This window comes from Takifugu rubripes, chromosome 10 (genome assembly GCF_901000725.2).
Source record: "Takifugu rubripes chromosome 10, fTakRub1.2, whole genome shotgun sequence".
Classification (NCBI taxonomy): Eukaryota; Metazoa; Chordata; class Actinopteri; order Tetraodontiformes; family Tetraodontidae; genus Takifugu; species Takifugu rubripes.
The window spans coordinates 4,900,045-4,913,015 of NC_042294.1; the positions used below are offsets into that span (position 1 = coordinate 4,900,045).

At 40.7% G+C, this 12,971-nt stretch overlaps 1 long non-coding RNA gene across 1 annotated transcript; it reads left to right on the forward strand.

Moving 5' to 3' along the window:
- The first annotated feature begins 353 nt into the window (after nt 1-353).
- Nucleotides 354-1,699, forward strand: LOC115251346 (uncharacterized). Its single transcript, XR_003889905.1, has 2 exons — nt 354-969; nt 1,060-1,699. It is a non-coding gene; the product is annotated as an uncharacterized lncRNA (long non-coding RNA).
- The last annotated feature ends 11,272 nt before the right edge of the window (nt 1,700-12,971 follow it).

A 12,971-nucleotide genomic window follows, 5' to 3' on the forward strand; every position in this document is an offset into this window, starting at 1 on the left:
ACCTCTTATTTGCCTGCTCCTCATGCAGAGCTGCGCCCACCCAAGAAGCCCCTCCTCCTGCTGCAACACGTGCCCCCTTTTAGTGCCAACATGCCCTCGTCCCCCTGCCTCCCACCTTTTCGCTCCCCCTTCATTCTTGCATTTTTCCCACGCCGCCTCTTTCTGTCATCACATAGTAGGAGTGGTATCACTGCACGTGCCCCTTTATAGTGCCAACAAGCTCCCCTGTGGCCCTCCTGCCCCTCCACCCTTCTGTCTCCCCACCTTCATGTTTTACCCCCCGCCCAGCTCCCGCCTTTCCTTTCTCACACTGTCTCATCACTATGTAAGTGGGAATACCAGCCTGTTTTGCATACGGCTGTTTAGTCCTTTGTGGCAGGCGGGGCAGCATGCGAATATGCAAAACGGTGATAGGGAGGCATTTTGTAATGTCGTGAGGAAGGAGAGGCGGCGAAACTGTCGTGAGTGCATATGCTTCTGTGTTTTCCAACAGTTTTTGGCTATAAGAGCAATGGTTGATACAGGAGTGTGAGCTACGAGAACCAAAGGTAACGTGACTAAGATGGCGATTGGAATACCACCATTACTCCTACACGGAGGGATACTCTTGTCGTCAGAGGTCTTTATTTTATTCAAGGGGACATTGCAAGAGAATTCTTTTTTTTCATCGCATCTCGTTACTGTAAATCCACTTGAATCCGACTCTGCAAATATCAACGGCAAATTAAGAAGAAAAGGATGGCAACTTGTTTTCACATCCCCCTCCTCTTCTCCCATATCCTTCTCTCTCCTACTTATCTGTGGCAGAGAGCCAATGGTTCATTATAATTGGTCGTTGTCATCATGCAGATGACACAAAGTCAGCGGCATGAATATCATTAGTGCCTTTGCATACCTCCGCTCTTTTTTTCATCTTTTCTTCTCATTCCTTCATCCCGATGCTCATTTCGGGATTCGGTATTCCAAGAGGTAATTATCATTCGCGCAGCCTACCAATAGGTGAAGATAGCCACAACTAGGTGTATGCCTGATTTTTATGATGTCTTTCTTGATTTCCAGCAGAGATGCAGAGCAGCCCAGCTTGTGTAAAAGAGACAACTGTAGTTTACTGATTGTATTTGACTAACCGTTGCATTAGAGTCCATTGTATGTCTCTGTGGTAAAGATTGTTCTATGCTCCCTCCCTTTGCACCCCTCCCCGTGTTTGCATATCCTATTTTTCATGGTTAGAATTATAGTGCTTAGTCGTCTCTGCTCTTCTTGCTTCCTGATCCATGACAAAAAGAAAGCCAGCCAGCCAATTTGCATACTCTGCATATTGATGAGGTGTGTGTTGGCGACCCTGTAATTACCAAGAACTGCACTCACTCTCTCTCTCTCTCTCTCTCTCTCTCACACACACACTCGTCCGGCTTTCACATTTAACCCTTGCTCATCCATTTACTGTTTAATAAAAATATTTTTGCATTCAGGGATAATTCATCTGGAGAGGCATGTACAAAAGAGGCATGTACAAAAAAAGAGAAACTAGAAATGAACAAAGGCATCTTTCAGTGACGAGCTGTTTGTTCATTCACCTTCGTTTATCCCCCCCCCGTCAGTGTTGATTGTCTAATTTGCGGCTCCTCTAGCTCGTGGCCGCTGTCCTTAAGCTATCCTCTTTGTCTTTGCCTGTGAAATTAAAATAAAAAAACTTACAAGAGATCAATACTTAATTGATTATTCACTTTCTCACAGCCTCAAACGACCAGTGAGTTCACATGTGTATTAAATCCTGCGCGTGTCTTTAAGCAGATGTAAGCGAATCTTTGGTAGATCCCAGGGTAGTCCCAGTTTTTTCAAGTCGGCAAGCAGATGAGGTGGAAGGGAGGTCTGAGAGGAAGATTTCTACGGCATCAAAAAAGAATGTGCATCACTTTCTCTGTGGGTTATATGAGACATACCCGTGTCCTGCCAATACTGCCAACATGGAAGTTCCACCGTGTGGGGAAGGCTTACTTTTTGGGGTTTTGCTTAAACTACAACAGTCGTCCAGCTGGAGAGAAATCATTAACAACAACAACCCAACACAGAGCCTGTGGGCATTGGATAGCTGGTTCCGAGTTAAACACCGAAAGGAGTATATACTTTTTAAGGCTTTTGTGTTTTTTTCCATCGCTGCTGTTCTTCTTTATGTTCAGCTTTGGCTCATAAAGAGAGCGGAACATGATGCCACCTGGACCCATCAGTGAACTGGTGAAGTGGGCGTGGAAATAGGGGCGTGAAGAGGTGGAGGAGGAGGAGAGAGAGGGGTAAGGGATGCTTGGTGCCTGGTGCCTGTCTCTGATATGCCAGAAGAATGGCAAGCACGTAATGATAGCCAATGCACAGCAGATTGGCTTGGAGGAGGAGGAGGAGAAGAAAAAAGAGTGAGGGGGAGAGGAGACAGATGGTATAGTTGGCCCAGTGCCAACAATACCAGCACATGACGGTGCAAGGAAGCCTCCGCTTTCACAATCTGACACTTGTTGCTGCCTGTGTTAACATGTTAGTAACACATGCGCGAACACAAACAGTGGTAGGATATATGCCACTTCAATGTTTTTACATTATTTTGAATAGTGACCATCTCATAGCTTGCAGTGATGATAATTAAATGTTTCCTAGCTTTATGCCGGGTACTTCAGTATGTATGAGAGCCTAAAGCAAAATAAGGGCGAAAAATAGAGGTCGGCCTCCATCTTGACCTCCATTTATGCAACGTGGCAAAGGCCAAATATTGACTCTTTTCGCATATCTTATTTCAGGGCCATCAAAAGTAGATGTTGCAACTCTCTTTCTCTCTCTTTTTTAACATAAAGACATTTGATTTATAGGGTGTAAATGAATGTGGTTTGTGTCTCACTATGTTCAGGGGTAAAAACTGCTTGCTTATGTCAGTTTCTGAAAAGAAAAAAAAAAACGATGGCAGCTAGATAGAGTATTATGATGTTCATATATTGAAATGTGCTGAACAAACATCTTCCTGCACCAGCAGACGTGCCCTGTGTGTCGAAAAGGTGGAAGTGGGACTGGAAAGAATTTGTGTGACGTTTTAGGCTTGGTGATAGTGCATAACACACAATATGGGGGTTCTTAATGGGTTGAATTTTTGCCAATGAAGCAAGAGCTTTACCAACCTACAGAAACCACATGTAATATATGTATATATAAATGCAGCCATTGGAAGACTAGCATATGCTATGTACAGTGGAGGTAAAACCTCAGAAAGAATGTGGTTCCTCTTGGATGATTCAGCTAGTTGTATTTTACTTATTCGTATGCAAAAAGGGTATATCTGCAGATAAAGAGTAATTCCATTATAAACTATTCAAATGTGTAGAGTAGATGGAGTCAGGGGCTACCTAAATCAATTTTAGCTACCTCCCTATCTGCTTTCTAGAAACAAAAACAATCAGTGTGACAAACTGTACCTTGCAGACACAGACGAGAAGACCAAGTGAGGCGATTTGACTTGCGAATCAGCCAACGCATATCTGCATACTAATTATGTGGCAAGGAGGAAAGGAGTGGAAAGCTCCCCCCCATTCACCAGACAAGGAGAGGGTGAGGGAGGAAAGACATAGAACGAGGCACCAGAGAGAAACGAAGACGAGGAGTGACCGAACAACTGAACGAGCAAACGAAGGACTCAAAAGGAGCTATAGACGTGATGGGTAATTAATTCCGCATAAGACTTCGTGTACGACATTTGATTTTCCCTGGAAGTAAAATGACACACGCGCAAACGGAAGAAAGGAGCAAAGTGGAGGACGAGCATAGTAAATGGAGCGAGGTTGCAGGGCATCTGAAAATTAAAATTATTGATTGATCTTAGGGTGCTGGGGGGTGGTGTAGTAGAATGGAGGGGATTTTGAGTATGTAATTAGAGCGGACTGGGACCCAGGCTGGAATGATAATAGATGACGTTGGAATTCACCATGGCGATTGGCCATTAATCTCCATTAATGCCGACCAGGATATTAAAAATTCTAATTGGAGGGCCAAAATGATGTGAATGGTGCGTGTATGCATGTTTATAAGGGTGTGGGCAGTGCACATGTTGGTCTTGGCTGTTCGGCGATAATTACCACCATGGGAGACATGTGTCCAGAGGTATAATATATTCACTGTATTAACGGTCTGATTAGATTTAGAGTTATGTTGACGATGCAGCGCTGAGATTAAAGTCCTTTCATTTCTCATAATGATAAACATACTCTAATTTAGAAGGTTTAATGCAGTTTTTGTCAACGTCATAAAGTGTGTGTGTTAAATTGCTTATTGCAGTGAGCTTCTTTCAATCATATATGTATACTGTTAAAGCACTAATAAACAGGTATTTAACATGTAATGGATTTCACAATTATTGTGCGATAATTTGAATTGTGATTTGATTAATTTTCTTGTGGTTCTGATGAAAACCTTAATGCTGTTGAGCCATTTCTAACATTTGTTTAAAAACCCAATAAAAGCTTATACTGAATGTTGTGTGTGTTTATCTTTTGCCACAATTACCAGTTGTTTTTAGTGATTTCCTTTGGCTCATGCAGAAAAGCCCCGCTTCGGGGATTCCTTTGTTTCAATAGCTGCTCTGATGACATCATTTCCTTGGATTTACTGTTTGTATTAACTTACACCAGCCCCGATTGAAGAACATGAGTGACAGGCCAATACCGTGTATCTCAATAGCCCAACCACCTTGCATGACTCTGCTGTGACACTGTCAATAGATTATGAAATCCTACTGTGTCAGCTATTCAATATTACAAATTACTTGTGTGTAGTGAGCAGGTGCAGATGTAAACGTGGTTGGTGTGTGCGTCTCTGACGAATACTATATATGCAAGAGGTTAATGGATATATTCTAGCAACGTCCCCATGTATTCACTCTGCATGATTAGGAACTGTCCTTGAATTAGTAAGATGTACCCACACACACATGCACACAAAACTAACCTAGTCATATTCCATCACAGATATCTCTTAATTCATTGTTTATTAGTGAAAGAAGAGAATCTCACCCGTAAGAATTTGCATGTTTCTCTACATATGTGTGTGAGAGTGTACTGGCTGCTGTGATGTCATTACATTAATGGTCTTTTACTCGGACTGGTCATTAAACCCGGATATTAAAGCAGTAGGCTGTTTTCATATGCATAGAAAGATGGCATGTGGGGGTCACAGTTGCCTCAAATCATCACTCATGCTCAATGGGAGGACACACAAATCCACACCAGGAAAGAACCACAACAAATGAGCAAAATATGAATGAATGGGGTTATGCACCTATGTTCAGGAGACATGCTTTGATTTATTTTTTCTCTAGCATGTGGATAAATTTAAGGAAACACTTGCTCGACCCTCATTTGGGACTTTTAAGTGTAGCTTTCTCCTCTTGAACTTTGCTGATCAAAACATTTATGAGCAGAGTTTGACAAGAATATTATTATTTTCATTATCTATATTATGGACATCAGGCAAGGAAAAAGAAAAAAACATTAGGCCTGTAGAGCTGGTCCAGAAATTATCGGTTCCCCAATCACCAGTTTGATTTATGATTGATTTATGATATGCTGTGCTAAGACCCTTACAGGCACAATGCTGTAAAAAACAAAAGTTTCAGCCAATTGATTAATCAAGTTTCTATTTAGGTGGCAAATAGAAATATGTGTTTGTCATATATCTTTACATATATTGCCAAACTGGTGTTTTTGCCCTTCAGTTTAATTGTCTGACATTGTGTAGTGCAGTAGGATCAGGAAAAGGTGTAAGAAAAGGGCCAAGGAATACACTTTTTAAGCACAAAGTTACAGCATTTGATTAGTGAATGACTCATAAAAAACAATTTAATTCTCAAAATAACTTTCTCTGTCAGCTATTAAACTCTCTGCTAAAGGCAACAATCATAATGACCAACAAAATGATCTTAGAACAAAGCTAAACATGTTTGAACTTTTATTATGCTGGAGCAACCGGCTTCCTCTGCATCAGGAACAGTGTAGAAGACTCCCTTGTTTGCTGTGGCGCACTGCAATATTCAAAATTGATCAGTAAGCAATAGAGCATGAAGACACTTTGAAATCATTACTTCTAATCATTGCTGTCCTTAGAATAAAGTGGCACATCTTGTAGTTGCTTCAAATGTCATTTCCGTAGCTCCCCAGTGAAAATCTTTGAATGTGGAATATCGGACTTTGTTATGGGGCAGATATTATTCCAGTTACATTGCCTGACTGCATAGAGGAGATCGCTGTTTGCCAGTGATGCTAAAAGTTTTAAGTGAAACTGTAGCAGCACAAATCAAAGACTGTTGGCACCATTGTGGCCAATAGCTGTACAGATTGGAAACAACTTTTAGATTCTTGCAAACCGGTTTGTGATTCTGTGACCTCAATCAGTGAATAATGCTATTGCATACATATATATATATATATATATATATATGTATATATATATACATGTATAAATATATCATAATACACTAACTCTCTTTCCATTTTCAGAATCCCTGCACCTACAGTAGCAGCTTTCTCCCATCAGAACTCCACTTCAAAACAATTACTGGGCATTATTTCGAAGAGGACAAAAGTGACTGTGAGCAAGGGCAAATATCTGCCACATGCAGTCCTATTATTTTGGGGACTGTAGGAAAAAAACTCTACGAATACACGCTACACCTTTGCAGGGCTGTCCTTGTTAACTCCAAACATGCACAGAGACGTTCCAGCTGAGAAGCACATTTCAGGGATTGGAGCCCAGCGCAGCAGCACAGGTGAAATTTCAAAGGGAGGCAGGCCTATAGCTGGCTGTGGCCAGGCTGAAGGAATCAAAGCCAAGGTGATTACAGATTCTGAAGGCAGCACTGGACTCTGAGGCAGAGATTATTATGAATTTGGTCATTGGCAATGAGGACACTACAGGGGAGAGAAAAACAAATATTAGGGCCCCCCTTCAATGCCGAGGCCAGTGTGAGCTGTTTTCCATTTTAATGCATTATGTGTGTATAAGGGGGAGAGATGAGTTTCCCCCTCCTCCGCATAGACATATGTACGTGTGTTAGATTTAGCAAACTCAGATTTACATTTCCCTTGCACTCCCTGCAAAATGATTTCAGACGTAGGCACCGTGACTGCAATAATATATAAGGTGGTGTTTCGCCCCCACCCCTTTCTTTCATACTCATACTTACACTTAGAAGAATGGGGAATAGGAAATACAGCTGTAATTACCAACCAGGGGACAGAAATGGAAATTCACACTTAGTCTGATTCTGTGGTTAGCTTTCAAGACACTTTTTCCCTTAATCTTTTATTGACACAAAGACTTAAAGTGAAAGTTCCCCTGATGTCATTCGTCCCAATGCACGGACAGGTTGGGTTTGAAAAAAGCTGCACATTGGAAAAGACTACCAGCAAGAAAAAGACACATGCAGAAATAGCAAAATTCTTTCTTGTCCTTTAATTACATCAATCTTTCTGTTGTATTTCTTGGGATTCTTGAAACCTAATCCTTAAGCAACAGTTTGTTTTGACACAGAAATTTAATGAATATCTTTCAAAGAATAACTACAATTAAAGTTACTTTGCTTAAACATGTCTAGTAGAATGATTCCGCCATCATTATGTTTAGTTTACAGTTGTCATCTATAATATAGTATAATATTGCTTATACAAGTACTCTTTTTTGTATTAGCATTAAAGTTACAGTGTTGGCAGATGATCTTGAAAGTGATTACTTTTGCTTTTTTTAATGTTGGCAACAATATATCCCAAATATTGTAAAGCAATTAAAACTGAAAATGTAATCTCAGCAGGCACGAACAGATCAGGTTGCATCACTCGAGGTTTAATTGTGTCCCGAGAGCAGCGCTGCATTATTTCAGGATAGTTTACCATATTTGTAATATTGCTTCCACATGTTAGTGTGCAGATATTTTACTGTGGACAGGCTGCCTATGCCCAAAGGGGTCAGATTTGCAAGCATGTATATATTAAAAGGAAGAAAAAAATCATCGGCATTAACAATCTATCCATCTATCTCTACTTTCAGAACTTGCCTGGAGCTTGGCTCGGCCTGCTTGAGCTTCATCTCAGCACTTTGTCATTTTAAGTGTTACACAGGTATTGATTCCATAGGGTTGCATTCTAAATGCAATGTCTTCCTCCAAGAGCTGATCAAACAATTTTGATATTTTATCCTAAACTGCATTCCTACAAAGCGGGCACGGGTCAGTCCAAACCAGTAAATAACAGTATGCTTGATTTTTCACTCCAATAGCATAAAAGCTTCACGGTGGCATGGCTTGCTGACAAATATAAATTGAGGAAGAGCTCACACACTCTAATATGATTTAAGAATAATTGCTGTAGGGATCCTCACTATGCACGAGTTTTCATGTTTGGTGGACTATAAGCAAAAGTGAGAACGGACAAGCATTGTTGCTTAGAGATGATGATTTGCCATCTGGATCACAGTCTGTCTAGCTCTAATTGGTACCAAAATAAACACATTGTAACTCTTTTCGGTACCCTCCCATAGCTGTGTCAAAATAAGAGAGGTATGTTTATTTTGGTAGCCTTGAGGTGGTACTAAATTTGATGGTCCAGACAATATACAAAGGGTAGGCAGAAGCAAAAGTGTGTAAGTGTTGTTATAAAGGACCAGATACCGCCTTCCAGACCAATGGAAGCCAGTTGGTTTCAGGATATAGTAGAGGTGCTTCACAGCAGGGTGAATAGGACATATTCAATCCATGCCTGTCCAGATGGGGTTAGTAAATTGAGGATGTACATTAACCAACCAGAGATAAATGTGAAAGGTTAGAGCAGGAGAGGTTAAGGGCAAATTAAGGACAGAGGATGTCACGACTGTGCAGCTTGTAAAGCCCTTTGGGACAAACACTGTTAGTGATTTTGGGCTCTAAATAAACTGAACATGAAACCTGAAACTTGGTACACTTAAAGGTGCATTTTTTGAGCTAATGTAAGCTTCTTCATCTCGGTTCAAAGGAAGTTAAAAGATCAACATAAGAGAAGACACATCTTTTATAAAGCCAGCATACAATGGAGAAGGTTTATTTGGGGATTGTGGATTTCTGAGCAAAGTAAACATTTTTATTATATTGCTAAAAGGAGACATGAAACATATTTCCTCTGTATCCAACTCCTTTTTCTTGGACAAAGATGTATCATGTTAACATTGAGGTATACTGTATATACTTATATTAAGTGCAGGACTTCGTTGAAAAAGTGCAAAGCCAAACATTAGGCCTCTGAAATCAAAGGATGCTGATTTATTATCAGTTTGCTACGTTTCCCATTTGGAACATATCCGCACGGTTTGTTTGACCAAACAGAGGAGCGTTTGAATGATAAGACAAAGTGAGCTGTATCTTTTCATTCAGTGTGTCACAAAGAAAAAAGAGAAGAAAAAGTCCAAACACCACCTTCAATCAAGCCCTTAGCTGCCCTTAACACTTGACCAGTCGCACTCAAAACCTGCATCTTAATGATGACGGCAATCTTGGATTCCTGGCACTGCTAAATAAAGACAAGAAAGGAGAGGTTGAAAAAGATGTTGGGATTTTAAATTTGCTGCATGGATAAAGAACCAAAGTGAGAAAATTAGGCTCGGGGGTTCATATCAAACTGATGTGTGCACAAACATGCACGCACACAAGCATGCACCTGCACCTACACCCTCACCAGGGCCCCCGAAGCTAATTAAAGTGATGGTAGGCGAGCAGAGATGTGATAACTCTGTGAGTCATGTAGAATAGTTGTAATGGGTGACCTTTTTTCCACTCCCTGTGCGGCGAGCAGAAATCTCATTTGAGAGTGAGCCGTTCCAATTTGGTACGGCGAGGCAGGTGTCAAAGTCTCAAGCAGGCAGAAAAACATCCCTTGGTGCCTTCTCTTTTGTTTGCGATCATGTGACGGCCCTGTGTGAAAATGCAAACGGCTACAAAGCCATGGTTTTATTTCATCGATACCTATTCCTTCTTCTCACTCCTTCCTTTCTTTTTCTTTTTTGTTGCATATTGCCTTAATGCAGAGAACCTGAGTGATTTCTGTCTTCATGCTTTGTGTATAGAAAGGATTATGTTAGTGATCAGAGCAAACATGGGAATTATAAACATAGTCCATCTTCATTAGGCTGCAGGCCAGATATTACTGGGCTGGACAGCCTGGAATGTTTGGTCGTCCATTTAGCCAAGGGCAGGAGCAGGAGGACTGCTGCACAGGGCTGCAACTCCCTTTGATCTTCTGTTTGTGTGTGTGTCTGTGTATGTGTGTGTGTGTGTGTCTGTGTAATGCAATTTCACAACCCAAGTACACCAGCTGGTCCACGTTAAAGTTCCAAGGTAACCATGGCGCCCCACGGCTGCGGGAGTGTGTGTATATGGTGTGTATGCGTATTATAAGATGTGGTATACATTTGGATACACTCGTCTACCCCTCCCCCACCTTTAGCTTTGACTTTTAAAGAATTTGCCTTGTGAGCTTCTGCTTCTGTCAAGTAAACAGGATACGGGTTACTGATAAAACAAAACTTAACAAAAGACGTACACACACACACACAGACATATATACGTATATGGCTTAGGTCATCTCAAAAAAGTATACGATGTATCACTATGTGGTTTGAGCCAATGCATATCTCTTCAAAGGGACTTTTACAAGACTGGATTTAATATAGCCAATGTTTGTTTTGGACTGATTTTATTATGTTTTAGAGGCCACGTTTGTCTTTTGTTTAATTTTCATTTTTATGTCATTTGGCTGGATTTCCTCCATTACAAACACAAAAACAAAAGTGTTACTAAGGAGTGTCACATACCAATGATACACCAGCGGTGAGAAAAAGGCCACGGTAATGCTCACAAAGTTGAACTGTAGCTAAAACATGGGGTGGCATAAAAAGAGAGAGAGATGTGAAGAGGTTGTTAAGGGTTCAACCTACAGCCTTAAAAATGTGTTGAAGTGAAATATTTTCATATATCTTGTATTGATTTCCTTTGTGGCCAGGCTGCTTGCTGAAGGCAGATGTATTCCACCACAATGCCTTCCAAAGGCTCATCCAATCGTTATCTACAGTTTACATCTCATGTTTCATTACCTTATATTTACTTGGAAAGAAAAGTGGATTCAAAGTACACAAACAACTGCTCCGTCACAAATTAAAATGTAGGACTTCCGATCGCATCGCTCCATAAGTGGGGCGACGACAACAATACAGGTGGGCAATGAAGCACATTGTCTGTATTCAGTTAAGAAAGGCTTAAACTAAAAAAAAAAAAAAAAAAATCAAGCACCTGTACTCATGCAAATCATTTGTTTAGGAAGAAAATGTATTTCCTGGAGAATTTCTCACAAGAATAAATTATTGTTTGGTCCTGCTCGCAATTATATTCATTTCTGCCTCTGTCGTTCTATGTGTCTCTATACGTGATTGGTGCCACTCTGGAGCTGCCTTTATGATTCAGATGGGAACAATTTGAGAAGATTGAGAGAAAGCACAGAACAATACAAGGTCCACCTTGTGACTGCTGACAGACTGTGTAGCATTTCTGTCACTGATTACCTGCTCTGAGGCTGTGGGTTTCTGAGCTCAGGAATGATCCCATACATGGTTCTCTTTGGGTTTTGGTCCAACAACAATAAAGCCAGATAGTAAGCAGCGTATGTGTGATAAGGCTTTTATTGTGTCCTTTTGTTCTCCCTCTGTTGTGAAACATCATCAAACATCATCCACCACCATCCTCAAATGTGTACTTGCTCAACCCATTTTATCAGGTATGCATCAGGCCTGATTTGCTGGACCTGGAACAGCTAGGTTTCAACAGCAGAAAGTGTGTACTTCAAAGTAAGGATATCCTAGTTTGTCCATTGGAAGTCCAGATGGCCATGTCAAAGAAACATTTGATGTACTGAAGGTTGAAGCTGTTTATGATGTATATCTGCAGTAAGTTGCTGACATAAAAATATTCAGGGGGTGGCTTTCTTTTACTGGTGGGTGCTTACAATGAGTCTGCAAGTTAAATATGCACAATGCTATCAACATCTGCTTGGCAGGTATTGGACCCACAAAGCTAGGCGGGGCCAGATCATTGGCTTAGCTTTATACACACTAAAACCTCCCAATTAAACCAGTGAAAACAGCATCGGGAAATGAATATGGGAGCTTGTTTTTAAAAAAAAGTAGAGCTGATGAAGGCTATTTATGTTCATATGTGCTTAGCGTGCTCCAGCACCCCAGCAAATTTCACTGCACACGTCAGTCTTTTGATTCGATTACAGAAGACTATGACTCGTTCAAATACCCCATTTCACATCAATAATCAGCAGGTGGATACAGGGTTTTTTAAAGGCGGGAACACCTGTTTAATATTGACATTTCACAATTTGAAGTTTTTCCTGCAGAGACGATGGGTCCGTCGTGTTTGAAGGCGTGATGTACATGACCAAGAGATGCGTCCAAGGAACGGTTAAGCTAAACAAGAGCAAGCAAAATTGCAAATGACATGGTCCTTGGGGCACGCAGAATCTGTGAGAAAAAAAGGGTTAAAGAATAATAGTAAATGAAAAAATAAACCTTTTGCTGCAACAAAAAGACTTTTACTTTCAAACACGTGGTCTGCACAGCAGGAGTAAATCCTAGTTTTAAGGGTGACTTTCTAGTTCTTGTAGTAAACAGCCACAAGCTTCCTGAAATGATGAAAGCTCAAGGGCTCTGCATTTTTTATCCATACAATTTCTACATTTAAATTGCACACAGAGTGCTTTTAAAATTGTTTTATTAATAATAAAATGGCAAAATCCCAACTGGGAGGACTGACATCATTGCACTGTGCAAACAAACATGGCAAAAATTCGGACCAACCTCTGGCATCGATGAAGATGTTTAATCTTTTGTTGAAATGAAAAATCATCCTGCTATCAAGCTGTCCA